The 10,298-nt window shown below is 31.5% G+C and overlaps 1 pseudogene; it reads left to right on the forward strand.

Moving 5' to 3' along the window:
* The first annotated feature begins 2,404 nt into the window (after positions 1-2,404).
* On the forward strand, positions 2,405-8,029 carry LOC120177347 (annotated as a pseudogene).
* Positions 8,030-10,298: the final 2,269 nt, after the last annotated feature.

A 10,298-nucleotide genomic window follows, 5' to 3' on the forward strand; every position in this document is an offset into this window, starting at 1 on the left:
TCGGATACCCTATTCTTACCTGATCTGCGTCTTACCAGAAATATGTCGGGCTCGGGAGTCGGTTACGGTCAAGGAAGGATTAGCACTCTTGAACCGCCCTTTCGGTACTACATAATTTCCAGTTGTCTTAATTAAGAAAAATGACAAGTTAAATTAAAAAGTAAAGTTTCGATCCTAATTACTTACCCTTGATTGATTTGGAAAAAAAATCGAGAAATGTGTTAGATAAACAAGGTAAAGAAAAAAATAAGATACAAGGGAAAAATAAATAAATAAGTAAGATAAGAAAAAAATAGTAAAGTAATAATTGTATATAGTAATATTTGAAAAAAGGAAAAATATAATATATATATATATATATATATATATATATATCAAAGTATTAATAAAATAAATAAGCTATATATGTACACCAAATACTTAAAAATAGAAAAGATACCCTCTCAATTCACCGAAAGTGGGGGCTTTAATAAGAAATAAGACAAAAAATGGACCCTCTAGGTTAGTAGTATATAATATAATGTTTAATAATAATGATGATAAAGACACAAGGTTTTTTAAAAAATAATATAATAATAATAAATAAAAAACGAAAATAATAAAAAATATATATATAAAATTATAAGATATATTACGTAAATAAAAAAAATAATCAAATAAAAATAATTAAGAATATATATATTAATAATAGGTATATAAATAAACTATTAAAAGTATAAAAAATATATGACTAGATAAAGATAATTACAATATATATAGTAATATTAGACTTATAAGTAAAATATAAAGAAATATATATATATATATATATATATATATATATAATAGTAAAATAGTAAAAAATAAATGAAAATAATTTAATATATATATATATACATATAATAATAATAACATGAATAATAAAAATAAATGAATAAAATATCCATATAATAAATAAAGGGACTAATATAGATTTTTAAAAAGCTCTTCTACTCCTTTAACCGAAAATCAAACCAGTTTTTAAAAATAAGCCTCAGGGTATATCTAGGTTCGAAACTTCGAAACCCCACCCGTTTTGGTCATCGGCGCAACCTACGTTTTGGGTTATTCGAACCAAATTTCAAGAAAAATAACGTGCACATGCAAAAGAAAGAAAAAAGAAAATGCTACCTTTTATTTCCTTTTCGAATCATTTACAATAGTTTTGCCTTTGTATCTTTCTGTGCTTTCCTCTATGTTTTTGTGTGTAAATCCTGTCTTACAATGGTGAGTTACAATGGCTATTTATAGTGCTTGTGGATCCTATCTTTAGGAATTTATATAATAGTATAACTCTATCCTACTTTTAGGAGTTTGAATCCTAACAAAATTTTATCCTATTTTTAGGAGTTTGAATCCTAAAATTCTATCATATTTTTAGGAGTTTGAATCCTAGTAGGACGAAAAATGTGTGTTGACAGATATGTTAGATCCAAAATAAAATTACGGCAAAAAAAAAAAACCTTAATCGTTAATTAAATTACACATAAAATTTAAAAAAAAATCGAAACAGAGGCATGCGATCAATTTAAGGCAAAGGGGAGAGAATGGTATCGCAAAGTGATTGTGGGTTATCTCATAGTTTTATTTCAGATTTTAATCCCTCAATTATAAACTCTAAAATTAATTGATTCTTAATAATTCAACATGATAAGGTGATGATATCACATGTTAGAATCAAAATCATAAAAAATATGAAAAATAACTTGATCTAATCGTATCAAATCATCAATAATAAAAATACTAAATATGAAAACGTATTTGAATTAATTGAATAGTTCTTTGATTGTAATATTCCAAGAAGATAGAGTTTCCTTAAATATAAATTCTGACGAAATTAGAGTAAATACGATATTATTTGTTAATTGGGACCATAACTCCTTATATAACTAAGTTAAGAATAAGTTTTTGTGTATACTTATCTATCCCTCATCGAATTATAAATACAACACTTTAATAATATTTATACTTGTATTTCATGACACTTCTAATAACTTATGACTTTCTAACAATATATATTATAAATATGTGTCCATAATTATATATTTTAATCTAATACGATATATATTTTTTGGATTGAATTAAATCGAATAAAAATATATAATTTTTAGATTAATTCAATTCATATAAAAATATATATTTTTCAAACCAAATTAAAATCGATAGAGTTGTCAATAATATAAAAGGTAACAATTTTTATATATCCATTAACAATATTTAATTTTACTAGCTGTCTTGATTTGATATTGGAAAGAGAGAAATTTAAAAAAGTAATCTTTATCGTAAACTGAATGGTCGCTGCTGATGGGGTGGTCTACTCGCAAATTTGTCGCCATGTATTTATGGATTCATTCATATAAGAAAAATCAAACCATAAGTAGGCTAAAGGTGCTTCATTTCTCAAGCACTCTCTTCTTCGTCATTCTGCTTCTGTCTTAGTTTTAGATAATAAAGAGAAGAAAAATGATGCCCAACACCCTCCTTCGATCAACCCTCAAATTCCAGGTACTAAGTTCTTCAACACTCTCAATAGTTGTTTCTTTTCTCTGTCTACTGCTTGATCGACCTTTTGTTTGAAAGAAGCAAAATTTCATGTTTCATCTTACATGTTCGGATCATGACAAGATAACCCTTTTCTCTGCTTCTTCTGATTTAACAAAAAGACTTGTAGAATCTCATGTTTGAAGTTTTGTTTTTCTTTTTGCTGGGAAATATTGGTAGAAGGAACAAGCTTTCTTTTATTGTTGTTGTTTTCTTTCTTTATATCTTTGTCATGATTTGTCTGATATCTCTTCTTTTAAACTTTTTGGGATTAAGAATTACAGTAATTTTCTTCAGTAACTTTCTTCTTTGTTCTGGATCCACTTTTAAGTATCTATTAGTAAAAAATGATACGAGAATATGATCTGATATATTCAGGAAATCATGGAGTGAATTTTTCAATGTTGATAATGTTTTTCTCTACTGAATCTACCTCATCTTTTTCAAGATTTCAACTCATTTGGCTGTAATTTTAGTAGTTTCTGCCGGCTTATGAGAAAACTGACCCATAAGTGTTGATTCTGGTTCTCACCTAGCCATTCTATACTGTAATCCCATGTTTCTGGATCAATTATTACCTTCATGTGTTGTTTCTGACGTCAATAATTAAAAGTAGCTAGAAGTGTTAATAGAGTGAGATTTATGTCTGATTTGGGTCAATTAAGATATAATCATATACCAAATTTAGTGGAGCTATACCCACATGATTTTTCTTCTTCCTTTATTTTTTTATTGATTTCTCTAACATATTATTTATTTTGTTTCTCCTTTCCCATTTACAGCTTGGTTCACACATAAAAAATGCTGCTGCATACAGAAGTTCCATGGACCGCCCACTTAAGGGTGCATTGCTGGCAAGATTATATAGTACTGAACCATCTTTGCGGAAAGAAGATTCTGATTTCAAGGATGTTACAGGGTATGAATACTCGATATTCAAACCCTTGTTCATGTTCATCTCATCTCATATTGTTGTGTCCCTTCCCTGTCCATGCTGTTTCTCATACGGTGGATACCTTAATTTATGCATTTAATGTCTGACAGTTTGCATTTGAAGGTGCATAATATTGATGCATATGGGGTATGTGTAATTATTAATGTATCCCCTTTATCTCAGGTTTAAAGGGCATGATATGCTGGCTCCATTTACAGCAGGATGGCAGACCACTGACTTAAATCCCCTGGTTATTGAAAGGTCTGAGGTATGAGTCTAAGGCGTCTTTCTTTTACTTATTTAAAATTGCTTAGGTGAATGAACACACCTCAAGAGTTGTTTTTCATATTTTCGAAAGCTCCTCTTTGTTCTTGTTGTGATATCAATGTAAAATTAATCTTGCACAGGGAAGCTATGTTTATGATGTCCATGGGAAAAGTATCTGGATTCTCTTGCTGGTCTATGGTGTACAGCGTTAGGTATTAATGACATCTTGTTATTTTTGACAATCTCTTGGCTCTCTTCTTCGCATTTTCTTCTCAGTCTCTTCATTCAATATTCGCTACCATTGCCCTTATATCTACTCATCTTGACTTGTACTATTGAAGAATTTGATTATTAACTTGACTTAATGGCTGCAAGTAACCTCAATTATTGTGCCAGTAATAGCATTACTAGCATTGTGCTTTTTTATTTTAATTAAATTATTGCTCTCAAAGTTTATTGTCTCTAGTGTAGTTGCACTTGGTCTATACTATAATCTGCAATGACCATTAAGGGACATAGTATCATATATGCCTACATGTTAAATGTTTGTTGTTTGCCCCTTTTAGATTGTGACGTGGAAACCTTAAATTCACCAATCTAAAATTGCTGTTAAATCAGTGCTATGCCTTCTCTAAATGGTCACTGCATCTTCCTGTTTACCCCATGCTTTTTTAATCAACAGAAGGAAATTAGCCCAAGTGCTATAATTTTATTGCAGAAGAATTTCATGAAGTCCCTTATGTTTGCTAAATTTTGCAGGAGGAAATGAGCCTCGACTTGTGGAAGCTGCCGTTGCTCAATTGAATAAATTACCATTTTACCATTCGTTTTGGAATCGTACTACAAAACCTTCCCTGGTATTCATCAACGTTCTTATGCCATGGTTTTATCCATCCAATGCAAATTTTCCTTAGAATCATTCTTTCTTATTAGGTTATGTTGTGTTCAGCATAATACATATTGTTCATATTGCCTTTGTGTTTTATTATTACAAACTAATCTAAAGAGAAAATGTTGATCTTACAGGATCTTGCTAAGGAACTTCTTGAAACTTTACTGCAAACAAAATGGCAAAAGTCTTCTTTACAAACAGTGGATCTGAAGCAAACGATACCCAGGTTCTTTATACATTATAGTATTTTAAATTGTCTTCGCAGGCATTCATATCAGGAGTGACGGCATATCTAGATGATTGGTGTAACTGAAAAAGTGGTGAACTTGGTGCTTCCTGATGTTTGAGTTTCTGAATTATTTATGTGTAGGTGAAGCTCGTTTGGTATTATAATAATGCACTTGGACGGCCAAATAAGAAGAAATTTATTGCTAGAGCAAATCGTAAATTCAACTACTCAATCAAATATGTTCTTCTGTGCTTCTCTATGTGCTATTTCTTGAAGACTTACCATTCTTTCTCTTTCTCTAAATATCAACAGATACCATGGTTCAACTTTGATATCAGCTAGTTTTCTGGGTAAAGTTTACTTTATTTTTCAAAATGTTTACTTAGTTGCTTGAAATCGAGTTCTTAACAATTGATTGCCATTACAGACTTCCAGCTTTACATCAAAAGTTTGACCTTCCAGCTCCATTTGTGTTGCACACCGACTGCCCTCATTATTGGCGCTATCATTTAGAAGGTTTTCACTTTTACCAATCTTTTTCTACGATATACTTTTGAACATTCAAAATGATACCCATCTTTATTCACATCTCAGGTGAGACGGAAGAGGGGTTCTCAACCAGATTAGCCAACAATTTGGAGAATCTTATTCTGAAAGAGGGTCCAGAGACGGTAATGTCAGCTAATATGGTTTAAACATGAAAAAGGAATCATTTGCAGCTTGAAGGGGTTTGTTTGTATAGCTGACCTAGCAGTTTGTCTATCTTAGATTGCTGCTTTATCGCTGAGCCTGTGATGGGAGCTGGAGGTGTCATACCTCCTCCTTCTACTTATTTTGAGAAGGTGAGCTTGTAATAGCTAATTATAGTTTGATGTGTACAAAAGCATTTATAAGTGACTGCAGTTTTCACTGATGTAAGTGTTTCAAATATCATGCAGGTACAAGCTGTCGTGAAAAAATATGACATACTTTTTATCGCAGATGAGGTACTCAACTATCTCTGTCCAGATTGATACTGACATCAGTGTTTATAGAAATCTTCCAGTTCTTTGTTCTTAAGCACTTCTGCGCTTGTTTTTTAGGTTATTTGTGCATTTGGAAGGCTTGGGACAATGTTTGGGTGTGACAAATACAATATTAAACCAGATCTTGTTTCATTAGCAAAGGTGATGAAGCTGCAATAAAATAGTAAATATTCAAGTATAAAATAGGCATCAGCCGTGACATAATTCTTATCTTTTAGCATATTCTGGTATTGTATTCTGCAGGCCCTTTCTTCTGCTTATATGCCCATCGGAGCAGTCATGGTGAGCCCTGAAGTTTCTGAAGTCATTTATTCTCAAAGCAACAAACTTGGTATGAAAATATTACTCATTAGATGATGTTGCATATTCATTTTCTTAGTACCTCGTCTAATTTCTTCTCATTTCAGGTACTTTCTCTCATGGATTCACCTACTCGGGCACCCTGTATCTTGCGGTTGCAATGAAGCACTCAAGCTTTACAAGTGTGTTTCTATCCTGCCTCGAATAGAAAAAGAACATATTTTCTAAATGTCTAGACTGCAAACAGAAAAGTTTTCTCTATAGCTGTCATTTCATGGAGTAGTTGAATTCCTTGGCATTGTCTTGGAGTGAGTTTGGGTTGAAACATCGAGCTATCTCAGAAGCCACTTGGCCTCTCCCTAGGAGTAAATAAAAATAGGTTAAATTCATGTTATCTTGAAAACACATGGTAACTAAAATAATAACCAAAGAATTCCATAATGAAAACGTAACTTAGTTTATTTCTTCAGGTTGTATGGTTAAACAGTCGTTCTAGATAAATCTATTTCATAGTTCATTTCAGTATACATTCTCTATTCAGTCAATTACCTGCAAATATTTTTTCGACATTTTCCGACATGATTTAGTTCTCATATTGCATGCAATACTTGGGGAAATCTTTTTCAAATCCTTGCAGGAGAAACATTGTTGAGAAAGTGAAGAGCATTTCACCAAGGTTTCAAGATGGTCTGAAATCCTTTTCGGACAGTCCTATTGTTGGAGAGGTACATGATTTAGTTCTCATATTGCATGCAATACTTGGGGAAATCTTTTTCAAATCCTTGCAGGGAGAGAAACATTGTTGAGAAAGTGAAGAGCATTTCACCAAGGTTTCAAGATGGTCTGAAATCCTTTCGGACAGTCCTATTGTTGGAGAGGTGTGTTTTGCATTCGAGGCATCCATTTTATTCGTCAATATTTAGTAAGCATGTGACATGAAATCGTTATCCTTATCTGATTCTGCAGATCCGAGGCACTGGCTTGATTCTTGGTACTGAGTTTGCAGACAACAAGTCACCTAATGATCCGTTTCCTCCTGAATGGGGTAAGTTCTCTTTCTACTTGCTATTTCTCTAATCATCTGTCTGCACGATAGGGACTTGATCATTTGAGTTGGTTGTTATATAAAGGCAGTTGAGTGTGATGGCTTTTTATTTTGTTACTTCCTATCAACAATTTTTTTTTATGATTTCCTCCGTAGGAGTTGGTGCATATTTCGGAGCGCAATGCCAGAATCAAGGGTTGCTAGTACGTGTTGCAGGTGACAACATAATGATGTCTCCGCCATTTATTATTACTCCTCAAGAGGTCGATGAAGTAAGTTTATCTTCTGAATCATCTATAAGTTTTGAAGTATGTTCTAGCAATTCTCCTCGGGCATGATTTCACAAGACGGGTTTTTGGTCATGTCGCGTTCATGGCGACTGCAGTAAGTATTGATGGTGTAGGCAGCCGAATCCAGAAAATGACGATAATAACAAAAATACTCGTTATTCCTTTGTTGCTCTTGGACTTGGTTTACATATGTAAATAGCAGTTCTAGCTGTTGTTGAGCAGAGTTGTAATATGATAAACAGTAATCGTGAACTCATTCTCTGCAGTTAATAAGCAAATACGGGAAATGCGCTGAAGGCTACGGAGGAGAAGAAGTGAAGGAACTCAAGTCCCAGCGGAAGAAACAGTGAACTATTGATGATGATGGCGAAAATGAAAGCTATTCTGATAATAAGTAAATGGAGGTGGTAGCCGTAGATTCTTATGATTCATAGAAGTTATAACTGTAATGATATTTGATGCCTTAATAAAGCTCCTGTTTTTGGTCATACTTGTTTCTTGTTTTTCACCTGCATTGTTTGTTGTGGCTAAACGATTCCCAGCACCGGAAGGCTTTCTCTCTTCTACCACCGACTTGGATAATGTTTTCTCCTTTAATTGCCTCAATTTATACATGCCCTTCATGGGCCGGTCCAACCATCACTCTTAATCTCTTTTATTATTTCATATAAATAGTCTATCGATTATAAGGATCTTGCTGATTTTCATAATATTAGAAGTTACAAACGTATCCGACTATAGGGTGATCTTTTGTTGAGTCATCGACTATTAAAGTTAGATCACCCAACTATTTATATATTTTAGATTCGTCATTTTCTATTAAAAATTGACGAATGTTTGAGCTGGACGTTATCCTACTAATTATAATGTGATAAAATCATATTGTAACGGTGTCTACTGGCACCACCATTACTTCAAGCACTGGTCCAAACGGCATAGTGTTTCAGCATAGCTCAAGATCATATGTAAATAGAGCGATCTAAAAATATAGCTCAAACGGTTCTGAGATCAAATTTTTATCTCAATCAACATAGTAACAGAAAACCACTAATTCTTAACGAAAAATGAAGAGTTTGGAAAATACGAATAGTCGAGTGACCATTTTATAACTTTTAATAGTTGGAGGACTCAACAAAGCAACACCCTCTAGTTAGAGGTATCATTTTGTAACTTTTAATAGTCGAAGAACTAAAAAAACAACATAAAATAATTAGGTGACCATTTGTGTACTTTACCCCTTTATACAAGAATTAAAATAGTGTACAAATTCTTGTAAAACAAATTTCTGAAATTTCACCGAAGAACAGAAACTGTAAAACCAATATATAATTATTCGAAGTGTTCAACTAAAACGTTTAATTAGACAACTGTTTTTTTAATAGTTTTACGATTACAAAATAGTATATGTTTAATTTTTTTAATCATTAATAATGTATACATATGCGGTAAATACTATTGTTAAAACTTAATATTTTAAAAAAGAACGACATTTTATTTTATCACTGAGATTACCAAATGAATACTAAACAATCCTTTTCTAATTAGGATATATAGTATAATTTATATGAGCATGATTGAATCCAATTTAAAATAGTCAGTAATACCTATTCATATTCATTACAATTTTTATATATTTTCCCATATATATTATAAATAATACAAATATATTTCAATTAGAGGAAAATGTTTAATATTTTTTAATTGAGTAAATGAGATATGTTGAAGATTATTTAGGAAAATATGGTTGCTTGAATAGAAAGTGCCAAAGTCATTGTGGGTTACGGTTGAAAAAATTTTAATTTTTTTTTTACCGTAAAACTAATGTCAAACGGGTAACAAATAAAAATAAAAATTATGACAGAAATAATAGTTAAAAGGTAGGATTTTGAGCCTTTTCATTTTAAACTTTGTGTTTGTGAACAAATTATAATTTTATCCTTACTAATGCATGAGCTCCACTAAATTATGTATTTACATTGGGTTAGCTATATGTTTGATTACTTATGTTTGTGTTTTTGTCCACTTTTCTTCACTGATTTCAAAAAACATAATATATGATCACTTTTATTTTTATTTAATTAAAATGTTATCGCCACTAGTTAATTGTCATTAAATATTTTGATATAATCACACATTCGATCCCTATTATTTATATATTCTCTCAATTTAGTCATACTTTTAATAAATTAAAATAAATTTAATCCTTCAATCAAATGATATCACGTGTCACTAGTACCACGTGTCACCATTCGGTTGGAGGACTAACTTTTCAAAGTATTTGTATTAAATTAAAATAAAGTTAGTCATCCACTGAATGGTGATACGTGGCACCAATAACACATGGTATCATTCGATTGAATGATTAAATTTATTTTAATTTATTAAAAGTATGACTAAATTGAGAGAATATATAAATAAAATAGATCAAATCAACGTCACCTAATATGTTAACTGTTAACGACAGTTAGCTCGTGGTGACCACATCTTAATTAAATAAAAACGAAAGTGATCATATCTTAACTTGTAACACCCACGGGCCGATGCAGGTGACCCGATCCGATCCAGGGTGTCACATTAGGGCCACCGGAGCGACCCACCGTAAAAATAGGAAAAATTAAAGTTTTTGTTAAAACGCTTAAAATAAAACAATTTATAAATACAAAATAAAATTTACCATATTCAGAAATAAAACAGATTTCAACTCGTATATAAAATAAAATACAACCTATGTCCTCTAATCACATGCACTGTACTCTG

This window comes from Hibiscus syriacus, unplaced genomic scaffold, assembly GCF_006381635.1.
Source record: "Hibiscus syriacus cultivar Baekdansim isolate YM2019G1 unplaced genomic scaffold, ASM638163v2 tig00112285_pilon, whole genome shotgun sequence".
NCBI lineage: Eukaryota > Viridiplantae > Streptophyta > Magnoliopsida > Malvales > Malvaceae > Hibiscus > Hibiscus syriacus.